Raw genomic sequence first — 16,094 nt, forward strand, 5'->3', positions numbered from 1 at the left:
GTTCCTGGTTCCTAGGAACTGTCGCCCTGGTTCCTACTACTGCAGAGCCCACTGTCTTTCTTGTCCAGGTCTGTGAGGACCAGGAGGTACATGCCCAAGGGGTAGGTGACTCCTGATCTCGTCGGTGAAACACATCAGGGTCCTCAACCAAGCACTTAACCTAGACTCTTGATGAATGAGGTCCTGGTTTGTAGGGTCTGTGGATCCCAATCACTGCGCCCTCAAACCCACCATGTCCCACTCCAGTGCTCTTACTCTTGTCTCTCTGCCAATTTAGACCTTCAGGTGTTCCCACCTTCAGGCTGGCCAGTGCCTTTATGGAAGCTGACTGATACCCACTAAACTTACCATCCCTGGGCCGGGCATCTCGTACAGACTTGGAACTAGGCTTATAATGTTTCCGCAGAAATGGGGCTCCCAGCTGAGGGAACTTCCCACCTGCTCACTGAGAGCCCAAAAGCTGCAATCACAGTGGGACTCCAGAGCCCCAGGGAGGAAGTAGGCTCTGTCTGCTTATATGGAGCCATCTCCTCCCTGCACAGACCTTCACAAGCTTGCTTAGCCTGCTCCAGCAACAGAAGCAGCCCAGAGCCAGTCAGTCCAGCCCCAGATAGTATCCAGAAGCCTCAAAAGTGCACTTGCTGAGGTCAAGTGACCAAAAGTGGCTTGCAGAGTCTCCTTCTAGACTTTGTCTTCTGCCCACGTGGCAGAAGCATCAGGTGACCACAGGTCAACCACCACAGGCTCTTACCTCCAACACCCACCTAGTTTACTGCTGGAACACAGAGACCTAGGGCCAATCTCAGTGTGTGTGTTGGGGGTGGGGATGCTCTATACCTCAGTTTACCCACCCATAAAATGAGAACAAAGACACCCACTCAGGGTGTTAGGAGGATCAAGCAGACAGATAGCATGCTGGCTTCCACCTGCCTCAGTACTGTAGGCTGTAGGGAGAAGCCTCTATGGTTGGTCTTGCCTGTGTTCCACAAGATCTGGCTAGAGACTCACCAAAGTACATCCTAAACCTATGGTTTGCAGGACTGTTGAGACTTTGCCTGGAGGTGGCAGTATTCTCCACAGTTATACTACCAGGACCTTCTGGGTGGAGAAGACTTGTTTGGAAACAGGTGTTTTCAGATGACATTGCCCTTGGTCCTGTTGGATGTTGGATTAGAATGGTCCCAATGGACTAGGTGGTCATGCCAGATTAGAAATGAGTCCTCTACCTGGTACCTGGGTCTCTACAGAGAATAAGACACATAGAAGAGGATGGCATATGACAGAGGCGGTAGCCATTCAGCCACAAGCAGAGGCTGGAAGAAGGGACCCTATCATGGGAATTCTGGAGGCTGCACCCTTGTCTCTGACTCCTGGCCTTTAAACCCTAAGAGAACTATTTCTGTCATAGTTCATTATGGCAATCATGAACATGGTGACACACTGAAGGTTTCTCTCCTGGGGAATGGGTGTGACACACCCACATCATGGCATTTGTGATTCCACACACTTAAGACTGGCATCCTGCCTCCCGCAAGAAGATCCATGAAACCAGCAACATGTTGACAGTCACATAAAGGTGGCACCTCTCACACCCTCCTCTGTCTTCACCTTTGATCTCAATCTAGAGGATGACCCTCACTCTATCCATGTCACAGATGTGCAACGCAAGGTTTGGCCCAGCCAGGGTCCCAGCAGCAGGGACCCTGTAAGTCAGGTGGCAGGAGTCTGTTCCCTCACTCTGAGCACATTTTACTTTTATCCTTGTGCCACCTGTAAGTAGTTACTCTTCTACTGTAGGGCAAAAAGGGCGAAGAGGGCAAGGAGGGTCAGGAGGCCCTGGAACCCTGGAGTCCTGGACAGTGGTCAGTGACCCTAGTCAAGTTAGGCATTTCATTGGTTAACATAAAGCGACTCAGAGTGACCTCTGAGTGTCCAAGTCACAGCCACAGGGACGCCACAATGCTCCACACTAGCACAGGCATGCTTGTCATGGCCTGCAATGAACCAAGGTTCATCACTTGGGGTCCACTGGCTTTTGAATCCCATGTTGTCGCTCAACTCCCATGTCTTATCCAGACCTCAGGAACACATTCACAAAGGGTCAGTGTGAAGGCCAGGTCACAATCAGCAGTTGGTCTCATCCGAGCAATCTTGACAGTCTAGCAGAGCCCTGGGGTGCTTAGTGCCAGGCTCTAACAGTTTCCTGGCAGGGTTCTGCCATAGCCCAACCCCAAACAAGGCAGAAGAAAGAGGAAGGTGGAACACTATTCTTAGATACAATTGTGACAAAGCCTGGCTCTACCGACCACAGCCAACTCACCAAATCCATACCCTCCCCTGCCCAGAGCCCCCTTACCGGCACTCTGTTCTTCAGAGAACCGCCTCCCAGGCCCAGGGACGCAGGTGCCAGGTGGCCACTTCTGGCTCAGCTCCTTGCTGACTGGCCTATAGGCTGTCTGTCTCTAGCTGGCCTGGACAGGCAGGGGCCGCCCACAGCCAGCTGGGTGACTGCTCAGTACTGCCACCGCCCCCTGTTTCCTGCCCCACTTCCTCCCTTAGCCTAGGGGCCTGGAGACCCAAGGCAGGCCGAGTGCTACAAGGACTCCTCTGGCCAGTTGATCATTAGCTCCTTGTGGACCAGAGCCAGGCCCTGCCTGCCCACTGCCAGCCCTGCGCTCTGTGGTGAAGGCTGGGGACACCCTCAGTGCTGAGATTGGGGAAGTCCACCGGAGGCTGGCCCTCAGGCCCTGCAAACCCCAGCCAGCTCTCTGTTCCCTTTTCCCTCTACACACGTGCATACGCATGCATGCAGACACGTGAGTGGCCTTAGAGACGTGTATGGATACATAGACTTCACACATGTATGCATGCATACACAAAAAAGTACACATGTGCTGCTTCTTACTCTGCCCCTAGCACTGTCTCAGTCCACTGATTCCAACAGGAACATTCTGAAAGGGGCCGGTCTCCTCAGCTTGCAGGTACCACATCCCTGAAGCTGGCCTGTGGAGGCACACATTTTACTTTCCACAGGCTATAGCCTGACCTGAGAACTTCCCCATGACCCAGATTGAGACCTGCCTCCTGTTCTCAGGCCCTTGCAGTGCTCACCCTGAAAGATGGGGCTGGTCTGCTCCCCACACTCACTAGGTGTTGTAGGTATCTCTCCTCCCTGCCTGTCTCCACTTGTGAGGAGTTCTGAGAATGAAGGTACACTGCGCTTCCCCTCTCTCCTCAGAGAATGCAGACATCTGGGATGCTAGCCTTCCACTGGACCTATTTTTCTGAAAGCTGTGTCAATAGAGGTCCCTGCAGCCCACACCCATACATGGGTCTGGAGGCATTTCCTCTCCCGGCTATTGTCCCCACTGCGCCCAAACCAGTATCCTGTTTGTCTCAGAAGCTGCTCTCTTGGCCCAAGGCCAGGGGGATTTTCTGAGAGCCTCCCCCAGAGTGTGCAGGGTGCTCCGGGGCCATCCAGCAGGGCAGGTTTCTTTCTGGTCCAGGGCTCTTCAGAGAGATCTTCCTGAAGTTTGGGGGTTCAAAGAAGAGCCACACAGCCCTGACTTCCAAAGGGCCACCCAAACCCCAGCTTGAGATTCCTCTGGAAGGACCTGTCACTTTCCTGAGCCTCAGTTTCCCATTTGCAAAAGGTAGAGTTGGGAGGCACTAAGATCACACAGCTCTGATCCATGACATGGGTGTAGTATGTTTGAGTTGTTATTGCCATGATGCTGATCCTTTGGGTAGATCACGCCATGGGACTTGTTGACAGCCCAATGAAACTGTCATCCCTGTGACCCCCAACGGGCTTTATAGCAAATAGACTTAGAGAGGCATTTAGGTTCCTCAACTCAGGCAAGCACTGGAACCAGAGTCCTCACTCCTTTATCCCCCCACTCTTTGGTGTCTGTGTCTAGACAGAGGCAGCAGGCCCTATTCCTAGGAACCCTAAGAAGCAGGTGCTACACTGAGAGGCGAGGTCTCCAGATCATCTCAGACCCATGCTTTAAGCACCAAGCCAAACAGCGGAGGCCCTACTTCCCTTGTCCGTCTTCAGCACATAACTTAGGTCAGTTGCTCCTCACCCCGCCCCACCTCTCATCCCGGCTCTTCTCATCTCCTCACCTGCCCCAGGAGGGGGAGCCACAAATGGAGCTACCTGGAAGGTATGTTATCCTCCTGAGGGAGGACTCACTATCAGAAGCTAGCCTTCTGAGGTAGGTGCTCCCTGCCTACCATTCAGGCTGCTTAGGATACAGGCCAGTGAGGCCAGAAGCACACATTTAATGAAGTCATGGGCACAACTACTGTTTTGGACTGTCCTGTGATCTAACACAAGGGGTAGAGCCATCCCTGGGAGACCACAGGGCCATTATACCACCACAACACAGACAAAGAAAAGTTCCTAGCCTGGCCCTCTCAAGAGACTGTAGGCTTTGAGCTGGTAGCTGGCACCCTTGTTCTCCCCAAACATACTCTGAGACTCTGATCCAATCCCTCTGCATAGCGTCCCCTTGTGTGACACACTCAGGCTTCTTTGGAGACAAGTGTGCCATTGCAGGGATCCTGTGCTCAGGCCCTACCTATGGGAGAGTCCACATCCTGCCCACCAGGATCCAGCTGTGGCTTGAAGCCCCAAAGCTATGGGGGTCCACTGTACCAACCCTGACACCAGGATGCCATGACTGACTTGTACAATGATGGAAAGGTCCTTAGAGGGCCTGCAAGGAGGACAACAGAGGCAGGACTTCCTGGAAGTGGGAGATCCTGAGCCAAATTCTAAAGGGAAACTAGGCAAAGACGAGCCATGAGGAGTCTCCAAGGGGACAGGTGACCTGCAAAAAGCATCTAATCCCAGGTATATCCCAGAGGGCCGAAGACACTCACTCCTTAGTACGGGCGGGTAGGAGAGGCTAGGCTCCCTGCCCTGCGGTTAATCTGCAACAGACTATATAAATGTTGAGCTCAGGAGAGCAAAGGCCTCCAGTAGAGACTTAAGATCATTCTAGAACATGCAGACAAGCATACTTTAAGGCCTGGAGAAGAAATGTGTTTAGCTTTGCTGACCATCGAGTCTGATGTGACTCTGCCATCATAATGGGGTATCAGGGAAGTAGCCAAGGGTAGGTAGGGCCACCCTCCACCACCACTTTACACAGCAGAGGACCAGGTCTGGTCTATGGGTATGGTCTGTGGACTGCTCTATTTAGGCCTAGAGGCAGCTTGGGTCATGCTGGCCTGAATAGCAGTGGCTCACTTAGGCCCCTGTGACAGACTGAACACACAAAGGCTCAGCTCAGTGTGGGGGAAATACCTGCTAGGATATGGGATGGGTGCTAAGAGATGGTGGGAGCAGCTGACTTGAGTGGAATACAGGAATACAAACTTTCTCTGCTTCACAGGGGGTTGAAGCAATCAAACAGAGAGAAAGACAGTAAACCATTGGTTTTCTCATGGACAATGGGCTCCAAATGAAGATGGGTTGGATGGCAAGGCAGCAACTGATATCTTTCTGATTGCACATGGGGAAACTGAGGCTTGTGAAGAGAGCTACCTTCAGTCCCTTGCACAGGAAAGAGGGCTTTCAATGTATTTATTCCTCTATGTCTGCTTGTCTGCATCTAGCTGGGGCAGCATGAGTCTGGTGCTGGAGGGCAGCTGCTGCGTGTCCAGTGTTATCCAGTGATGTGACACTGGCCTGTGATGTCCAGTGATCTAAAACTGGTCAGTTGTGTCCAGTATCACCCTCCAGCCTGGGAAGTCCCTGACACTGCAACTTACAAAGTCCACAATCATTTCTCTCCCTTGTGTTAGTCTCAGTAGGCCAGGTCCCAGATGTGTCCCAATGACTGCCCTGAACAGTGCTCTCCATCTTAGGCAAGGCAGTCAGAAGAAGGGTGTGGGCCTCATACCCCAGATAAGGAGACGGGTACACGGGAAAGAAACTGGCTACAGAGCCCTTCTCACTGTGTGTCCAGGTTTTCATGCCAGAGCCATGACCCCATTCAGCCTGGCAGCAAGGAAAACTCCACCAGCTCATTCTACAACAGTGAAGAGTGGAGATCTCACAGGATAAGGTCACAGCTGGGAGAAACCAGGTCATTACACGGTCTGGCCTATGAGTACTGAGGGAACAGAGGACTTAGTAGAAAGTACTAGATTGAGACCCTGTGGGTACCTCATTGCTGCCACTTTCCCAGAGAGTTTAGGAAAGTCTTGTCCCAGTTTGTAGAGGAGATGCCAGGATACTAGGCCCCAAGCCCCATGGGCTCTCACTTCCTTGAGCCCCTGTGCTCCTGACTTGGTGTGCAGGCCTTGCCTGGAATTTCTGGCATTTCCTAGAGCCCAGTCATCCCTGGGATGATCCTGACCACAGATCATGCAAACATTAACCAGTCTAAGCACACTTTCCCATGTACCTTTGTGAGGACCAAAGTTATATCAGCTAAGACTTCTTTCTGGAAACCAAGGCCTCCAGACCACACCACTGCACTCTAAAGTGAGCAGGAGGGGTTGAGATGGGGATTTCTGCAGCCCTGTCCCTCACTGTCAGCCTCAGGCTTACTGGGGCCTTGAGGCCACTTTGGCTGTTATGGAGGCACAGCCCCACTTACTGAGTCACTTCCCATTTCTCCACTCCTTGCCAAACCTTAAGTGCTACCAGTGCGTCTGCCATGCTACATACCCCAAGCTGCCTTTGCTTCAGTCATGAGCCCAGTGCCATCTGTGGATGCCAAAGGTCCCCTTCCCGCTCTCTACAACCAAGCAAACTGCACGCACCCAGGCCTCCTTTGGTCCTGCTCTGGTGACAGCTAGGTGGGAGAGGGTTACTTACCTGGAGTCTAGAACCAGGTTCAGCTCCTATGTCCTCTCCTGCCTCCTGTGGGCATCATGATGAGGTGTGGTGCTGGACAGACAGACACTGAGTAGCATCTGCCAGCGAGTCCTCCCAGCATTCTCTGAGCAGCAAGCCCCAAGGTGACAACCACACCTGCACCCTTCACAACCAAGGAGTCCAGCTGTGGTGTTTCCCAAGTGATGAAATGGAGGAGTGGTGAGAGGGATCACTGCTTTGATGCCAAGCCAGGTGTGTACTGTGGGGTCTCCTCTCATCTGCTACAGGAAGGGGCATGCCCTTTACCTCCGTATTGGTACACAAAAGACAACCTGAAGACAGACACCTATCTCCCACTATTCACAACCCCCCATCCCCCACCCCCCACCCCCAGATCTCCTCAGAGGTGACTGAGGAAGAACAGGTTCTGGAGTGGACAGCTCATGTGAGTCTTCTGGGTAGCTATTTTAAATTCAGCCTCCAGGTCTGTCTGGCTCAGCACCTGCTAGGTATGAAGGAGGGGGCTGCAAAGGACTATCACTACTGTCATGATATTTCAGCAGGGCCAAGAATGGAGGAGATGGACCAGGGCTGAGCATCAATGATGTGGGCAATGTGGCTGAGCCATGTAGCCTGAACCACCCACCAGAGCTCACAGTCAAGTGGCAAGGAGAGCCATAGAGGCCAGACAAATAAAATAGCTCTACTCCAGGCCTGGGTCAGGGCAGGTGTCAAGTGACTAGATCTTGACTGCAGATGGGTGGAAAGTGGCTTGGAGATGGGGTGCCCAGACGCTGTGGCTCATGAAAAGTGACTGAATGTATATCCTGGAAGGATAGGAAATATACAGATGGTCATGAAGTGGCTGGTGGTGCCAGCAGGTCCAAGAGTACAATTGATGGACGATCAATCATGGATAGGTAGATAAGATGATAGGCAGAAAGAAAGGAAGAAATGAAAGAAAGAAAGAAAGAAAGAAAGAAAGAAAGAGAAAGAAAGAAAGAAAGAAAGAAAGAAAGAAAGATGAATAAATGATTGGTGGTGGCTCAACAGGTCCCCACTGTGATATGACTATGCCAAGAGGACATAGGCAGTAACTGAAAGAGGTTCCAGTGGAAACAGCCATAACAATTTGAGCAAGAAAACAAAGCAGCAATGGATGACAACTCAATGTGTGATATCTGTTCTTGGTTGCCAGCTCGCTACAACTGCAACTAACTAAAACCCAAGGGGCTAGGCACATCTGTGAGGAACTTTTGCTTTAATTTTCTTAAAGCATTTGAAGTGTGAAGGTCTATTTTTAATCTGGGAAGACCCACTTTTAATCCTGGCCACACCTTCTGCTGGCAGCCTATGTAAAGGACATGGGAGAAGGAAGATTGCTCTATTTGGCTGTTTGTTCTTGCTTACTCTGGCAAGACCGTTCCTTCACTGGATTTGAAACTCATTTCTTTGAGATTCCAGCATATACAGAAGACCAGTTGAGACATCCAGCCTCATGGATTGGAAAACTGCCTCCAGACACTGCTGGACTAGCTGAACCACAGATCATAAACCATTCTAATAAATCATATATATATGATTTCAATATATATATATATATATATATATATATATATATATATGTAATATATTTATATTCATTCTATCAGTTCTGTTCCTCTAGAGATCCCTGACTAGTACACAAGGTGTGAGATAATGTCCCTAAATCCAACCTGGTATAAACAAGGTTGGCTAGTTAAATGTGGTGTTTTGAGTAAGAATGGCCTCTGTAGGCTTATAGATATGACTGTTTGGTTCCTAGTTGGTGGATTGTTTAGGAAGGATTAGGAGATGTGGCCTTGGAGGAGGTGTGTCACGGGAGCAGGTGGGGAAGGGTGGGCTTGGAGGTTTCAAAAACCCACCCCAAGCCCTGTGTCAAGCTGCCTCCTGCCTGTGGATCAGGATGTAAACTCTCAGCTACTGCTCCAGTGCCATGCCTGCCTGTTTGCCCTGCTGTTCCCTGCCATGATGGTCATTGATTCACCCTCTGATACTGATGCTTTCATTTGGAATTTGCCTTAGTCGTGATGCAGCAGCAATAGAAAAGTTACTAAGACAGTGTCTTAGGGTTTACTATTGCTGTGAGGAGACACCATGACCACAGCAACTCTAATAAAGAAAACATTTAATTGAAAGTGGCTTGCATAGTTTCAGAGGTTCAGTCCATTATTTTCATGAAGGGGAGCATGGCAGTGTGCAGACAGACATGGTGCTGGAGCTGAGATTGCTACATCTTGCAGACATCAGGAAGTCAACCGACTGTCGCACTGAGTGAAGCTTGAGAAAAAGACCTCAAAACCTGCCCCAACAGTGACACACTTCCAACAGGAGGTGTGGCTCAGAATAAAGGTGTTGCCTCTAGCCTCAAGGTCTGGATTAAAGGTATGTGTCACCCAGCCTCCTCTCACAAAACTATGCTTCCTCCAACAAGGCCACATCTCCTAATAGTGCCACTCCCTATGAGTTTATGGGAACCAAATTCATTCAAACTACCACAGACAGTAAGTAATGGGGGAGAACAGGCCCTGCAACCCAGTGCATTCCACTGAGTATGTTACTCCCCTACCCTGACTGCAAGAGACCTGACAATTATTCCCTAAGTGTACCACACATGGTGACCTCCTCAGGACAGTATAGAGGGGATCAGAGCAACCTTACCACACAGACTTATGGCCAGCCAAGCAAGGGATCAAGGTCAGTACTTGGGAACTTATCACCCAATCCCACCAACCCAGGCAAATCCTACTGTGTATGTGAAACAGGATAAGAGGACAAGTGGGGACATTCATTTGGTTCTGCAATCAGGGAAGACTTTTAGGACTCTTGAGCAGGGTCTTGGAGGCTTCATGGGTGTCAGATTTCTGGGTGACATGAGACAAAAGATGGACCAGTCCTGAATGGACCTGACAGAAGAAGGAGGTGGAGGTAAGCAGATGTCATGTTGAGAAACATCTGTAATGGCAGCCCCAGTCCTCTTTTACCCCTGAGGAAAGGACTGTGGTCCTATTGCCTACAGTAGGGACAAGAAACAGGTGGGTAACTGACCTGACCTCACTAGACACCAACATTTGAGCAACCATAGTCAAAAGGGAACTGACTTCCCCATTCCTCCCTATAACCTTAAAACTTGACATGAGGTTGGCTAGCCCCAAGACCCCCTTTGTCACTGCCAAGGTTAGATGAGCAGCGCTGACATCTGCCACCATATCCTTGGCAGGCAGCCAAGATAAGAGTGCCACTAGGTCACCAACACTTGGAATCTCAATTGCACTCACCTTTGGCCAGCAGCCTCATTCCTGGGTACTTGCTTTCAGATTGCTGCCTCTGGTGTGGGGACAGGTGCCAACCAACCCAGCTGTTTACAACACCAGCACCTTGGAAATAGCCTGGTGTCAGATAAGTCACACTCCCTCCCACACTGCATAGCAAGTGCAATGATAAAGAACCAGGGCTTTCCCTGCATGCCCAAGAGGTATGCTTTGGAGACACATCAGGCAGGAAGTGAGGCAGGAGCAGCCACATGCCACCTGGGCACTGGAGCACACTCAGCTCCTCTGCATGTGAAAAGAGACCAGGTACCTAGGATGCAGAGCATGAGGCCAGCAGAGGGGGTGTCACAGGGGAGCTCAGGGGACTTTGGAATGAAACCATTTGATGTCATTGTGAAGGTGGGTGTGGCACCCTGGTATTTTCAGGAGACACTCACCAACACAGCAGCAAGAGTGGACCTCAGTAGGCACACAAATCAAGAGGACAGGAGGGGCACCCTGTTATATGAAGGCTAAAAAAAACAAACAAAAACCAATCCATGGGTTACAAATGCATGGTGGAGCTTGTTAAAACTGAAAGAGGGGGTCCTGGGACAGGATAGGACATTTGGGGATTTGAATGTAGAGAGGCCTCCAGCTGTATTAACATCTGCACTAGATCCTGAGTAGATAACCCCTTATCTTTTTCTAACATAAACTAGGGTTATCTGGGAAGAAGGAATCTCAGTTGGGAAAAATACCTCTGTAAGACTGGCCTGTAGGCTACTCTATGGGCCATTTTCTTGATAAATGATTGATGTGGGTGTTCTTGGCAGGTGGTTCTGGGATATATAAGAATGAAAACTGTCTAGGCATGGTGGCATACATAGTCAATCCCAGCACTTTGGAGGCAGAGGCAAGTGGACCTCTGAGAATTGTACATCAACCTAGTCTACAAAATGAGTTCCAGGCCAGGTAGGGTACATAGTGAGATTCTATTTAAAAAAGAAAAAGCAGGGCTGGAGAGATAGCTCAGCAGTTAAGAGCACCACTCTTCCAGAGGACACAAGTTCAGTTCCCAGCACCCACATGACATCTCCCAACTGTCTGTAACTCCAGTTCCAGGGGACCCAAAACCCATGGCAAAACACTAATGAACATAAAATTAATTTTTTTTAAAAAAGAAATATTCTACATTTTAAAAAAAGAAAGAAAAAGCAGGCCAGGCTGTAGTGGTGTACAACTTTAATCCCAGCACTTAGAAGGCAGAAGCAGGTGGATTTCTGTGAGACTGAGGCCAGACTGGTCTAAGAGCAAGGCCCAGGACAGTCAGAGCTATATAGTGAGACTCTGTCTCAAAAAGAAAGAAAGAAAGGAAGAAAGAAAGAAGGAAGGAAGGAAGGAAGGAAGGAAGGAAGGAAGGAAGGAAGGAAGAAAAGGCAGCATTCCTCCATGGCTTCTGCTTCAGTTTCTGCTTCCACTGCTTTTTCCTGCCTTGGTTTCCCTGGACTACAAACTACAATATAAAAATAAAACCTTCCCTACACCAGTTGCTTTTGGTCTGGGTTTATCACAGCAATAGAAACACTAACATCCGGCACCATCCTGACATGAGACACCAACAACAGAAAACAAACACCAACAACAGAGGACAGAGGGCTGTTTGGGACGCTCTGTCCTGCCTTCCTCTGACATGTTCCAAAAACTGAAGTCTGTATAAGTCCCATTCAGAGGGCAAGGCTAGACACTTTTGGACAGCAAATGGCCGACGCTCAGAGATGGGCACAGTGGATGGGATCCTGCTGAAGGACCTACTACTCAGGGGCACACCCCAGCCCCTCCTATATCACGGCCTCCATGTAGCCTTGGGCCACACCTTTCTCATGCTGTTACCTAGAGAAGATTTGGGGCAGAGCCTAGGACGCTCCTACTGTCCTGAAGCATCAGAGAAACTGAGACAGGCTTTTGAAACAGCATCTTATTCCAAATTTGTGGAATTGTGTGCTTCAGCCCTGCTGGGTTTCTGGAGGGCAGAGACACACCTTTCACCATGAACAAAGTTCTTCCAGGACCACACTGCTACTACAAAATGCACACAGGCCACACATGCTGCAGTCCTCCCAGCCCTGGAGGGCATTCCTGGGCTTATGGTACCCACAAACAGATTCTCAGGAGTCTACCCCTTTCTCTAGGGCCTGAGCTAGCCTTCTCAGCTTCTGTACAAAGTCCATACACTCACCAGCCTGGGGCAGCCTTAAAATCCAAGGGCCAACAAACTCACTCAGCAGGACTACCATTCAGTCCTGGCCTGGGTGGGGAGGGAGGTGGGGGGTGGAAACACAGACCTACTGTTCCCAGGGGCTGATAGCTGGCAAGAACTTTAGCCCCTGGGAAGAAGAGGGCTGTGCTAGGTTGAGAACAGGGAGATTGGGAACAAAGCACAGGATTCCCCCGCCTTTGGTGCTGGTGTCCAGCAGATGGGGTCCAGCACCCTGCTCCAGAACCCAGAGCAGGGCTCCTGCTTGTCTACAGAGTGCAGCTGTGGTTACTGGCCACATGCAGACACTGCTCAGGGTACCCAACAGTACACATCCCCAGCGGATAGATGGGGAGACTGATGTTCAGAGGAGAGGAAGGAAGGCAAGTGCCCAAAGACACTCATCCAGCAAGTGTGGTACTGAGGCCAGAAGACAGGTGCGGTTGCCCTGGCACTTCACAAGGCACCAGGCCCAGTCTGGCTCTGGGGATCATGGGGAGACCACACCCTCTACCTTAGACCTTCTGTCAGCCCTGACAGGGCCCAGTTGCACACACTTTTCAGATTGGAGGACACCAGGGTCCCTCTCCTTGACCACAGTTACCTGAAACCTGTCCTCCCTTCTGCTCCAGATAAGACCTGTTCAAGTGCTCACCACCCCAATCATGCCCTTTCTAGTCCTCACCGGTCCTCAGGTGAGCAGACTGTAGGTCCCGCCTGGGGCAGACCCAGCAGAGATGTCTAGAACTTACCCTGTCAGGAGAGCAGACACTGCCAAGGAGGAGGGGGGTGGCTAGGGGACTCCAGGTCCCTCACCTGCACTGGATGACTGTCTCAGTCCTCAGGAGGCAGCAGAACAGGCCCTGCCCAGGCCACTGGGCTCCAATCAGACAACCTGAGTCATCAGACTGCTGGGCCCGCCCTGCTGGGAAGGGGCCAGCCTCCTTTTGACCTTCCTCCTCCTTATCAGCCATCAGAATGTCAGCTCCTGGTCAGCATTCCCTTGCTGGGCGCGGAGGAGCAGCTTTGAGGGTATGAGAGGGGCTCACGCATCTGAGAGTAGAGGCAGGGTGTTGGGACAGCTACCAGAGGAATAGCTGTGCTAGGATTCAGTCAGTGCGGTCACTCTCACGCCCGGTGTTTAAAGCTGGGGCTGAAATGTATGACTAGGGAGTTTAGCCAGCACTGATTGAGCACTTACTGTATGCCTCCAGACCCCATGTAGAGCCAACAAAGCAACAGCAAAGATGGGTAGATCTCCCAGGTGGTGTCCAGAGAAACTGTTCCCAAATGTGGATGTTCCTGAAGTTAGATTCTGGCCCCTTCACTTGCTCCGTGAGTGTGGCAAATTTGGGTTCTTTTAAAGAGTTGGTAAATGATCCTTGTCACCAGGTGAGACTGTGAATCCCTGCTTTAAATAGCAGGAGCCTTTGGAGTATTAACAAGTGGTCATAACCCTGCCCTCTGGGGCTCCCTAGCCACCAGGGTGGGGCTGCTGCCTCCTGGCTGGGTGGGTGACGCCAAGAATGTTTCTCAACCATTCTGTGCTTCCCTTTCTTCTTGTTTGGAATGGAAGAGCCCAAGGAACTCCAGCTTAGGGGAATGGAGGAGTTAGTAAATGCAGAGAGGATTTGGCCCCATGCCGTGCACGTGTGGGTGTGCACTAGCTTGTACAGGGGCCCCCACCCCTGCCTGTGTTTTTTTATCAGTCATCCTGTGGATTCTGACTCTCTGTTTACTGTTGTTTGTACTGGCAGGGGGAGGGGGACAGAGCCAGCTCAGCAGGGAGGCAGGAAACACCGACGCCAGCTAGGCTCAGGGCTTGTCATTTAGGAGCCGGCCACTCAGTCTTCCTTACCTGTGTGAATGGATGAATGAACCAATGGGATTCCCGCTGTGTGGCAATTCTCTTTGCTTTCATTTAGGATTTACGTGAGATTCTCCCTCAAATCTCTGTTCCATGCTGATACCATGTTCTCAGGGGCCCCTGACACTGTCCCTTTATCCAGGTCTTGCCTTCCTCCCTGCTATGCTCTTTGTGTGCTTGCCCACAGTTCCAATGCTGCTCCAGGCCCTGGGATTCTGTCAACCCTAGCCATTAACTCCCCAGCTCTGCAGTGGATAGAGGCCTCTCTCACAATTATCCATCACCACCTAGGCAGGGGTGCTTCTGGCTGACACCCTGCTTAGACGGGTATGGCAGAACCTGTGTGACTGGGAGATCACCCCCTATCCCTACCCCCCTAATGACACTGTCTGGTAGGAACTAGTGACCCTGGAGTGCACTATCATTAGCAGAGTGGCCAGGCCTAGGGCTTAGAAAAGCTTAGTTCAACCTGCTCCCCCACCTCTCCAAGATCTTGCATCACCAGGCACCTTTCTGGAGGCCTTCCTTGTGCTTTCAGTTTGGGTGTCTCCTGACCAACAAGGTCTGCAAAGCTGTCCCTTTCCAGGCTCACAGATTGGCTTGAGCAGTGGAATCAATTTGAAGGAATGTCATCCTGGAAGGGTCCCAAATGGCTGTAACAGAGCAGCTCCCATGGCTCCCCGAATCCCAAAGGGCAGGACCAGTAGGCTCATTTACCCTTAGAGGCTCAGTGTTTCCCCTCCCTGACCTGACTGGTCTCCTTACAGGGCCCATGCCTTCCCTCCCAGCTCCATGGCAGGTGACAGGTACCTCTCTGAGTTTAGATTCCACTCTGTACAGTGTGAAGGACTGGCCTAAAGCTCTTTAAGTACTCTTCAGCCATAACCCTTTGGAACTCCTGGAACTGAAGCAGGCGCCCCCATTGCCTTCCAAATTGTGGCAGCACCATGTAGTGCTCCCTACTTTGTCCCCAGGCCACTGTGTGCCACAGGACACAGCACAGGGGCCATACCATGAACCAGCCCTTCTCATGCTCCAGGGGTCTCACTATGAGCTTTGGCTGTAGCAGCCTCTCACCACGCTTGCCTCCTTCAGGCTAACTTGTCTGGGCTTAAAATTCACAGGGAAAACCAGTTCATGGAACACAAACTTAATCTGCTGATGAGGACTGGCTCTGTGAAGTCCGACTTCATTTAAAACATTTAGGACATAGCACAAGTCCTAAAGTTAATGTCAGCCTTTAAAGAGCATATTGGACAACTGGGCAATGGTGGTGCACACCTTTAATCCCAGCATGTGGGAGGCAGAGGCAGGCGAATCTCTGTGAGTCCAAGGCCAGCCTGGTCCACAGAGCAAGTGCTAGGCTCTAAAACTACACAGAGAAACCCTGTCCCGAAAAATCAAAGAGACGGAGAGAGAGAGAGCGAGTGAGTATATTGTACACCTGGCATTTAAAATAAAGACAGGAGCTGGGTGTGATGTCATACACCTTTGCATTGCAGAGGCAGGGGCAGGTGGATGTCTGTGAGTTCAAGGCCAGCCTAGTCTACATAGCGAGTTTCAGGACAGTCAGGGCTATGTAGAAGGACCCTGTTCAAACAAACAAAAAGCAAAACAAGTAAAGTGAAGCTCACTTTTTCCTGTTGAGCTTTCACCCCCAAAGTGCTGTCAGGGCACTCCAATTGTTCACACTGCTCCTGAGGCAGACTTTCAGATGTTTTCAATGATCTGAAGTGGACCCTACCTTGGCCTATATTGTAAACACCTGAATTACTGATCCCAAGAACCATGTCCTTTATGGCTGTATACAAACTCCTCCCCCAACCACCTCAGTTTCCCCAT

General features: G+C 50.8%; 1 protein-coding gene across 2 annotated transcripts in view; it reads right to left on the minus strand.

Moving 5' to 3' along the window:
* Positions 1-13,330, minus strand: part of Sh3tc1 (SH3 domain and tetratricopeptide repeats 1) — a 44,287-nt gene extending 30,957 nt beyond the window's left edge. The window contains exon 1 of one of the 2 annotated variants that reach the window (XM_027387110.2): positions 13,202-13,330. The gene's annotated coding sequence lies outside the window, so the exon portion shown is untranslated. Of the gene's footprint in view, positions 1-13,137 lie in introns of both variants that reach the window. The other variant, XM_027387107.2, reaches the window with a different exon arrangement.
* Between the last annotated feature and the right edge of the window lie 2,764 nt (positions 13,331-16,094).

This window comes from Cricetulus griseus, assembly GCF_003668045.3.
Source record: "Cricetulus griseus strain 17A/GY chromosome 1 unlocalized genomic scaffold, alternate assembly CriGri-PICRH-1.0 chr1_1, whole genome shotgun sequence".
In the NCBI taxonomy this organism is placed as follows: Eukaryota; Metazoa; Chordata; class Mammalia; order Rodentia; family Cricetidae; genus Cricetulus; species Cricetulus griseus.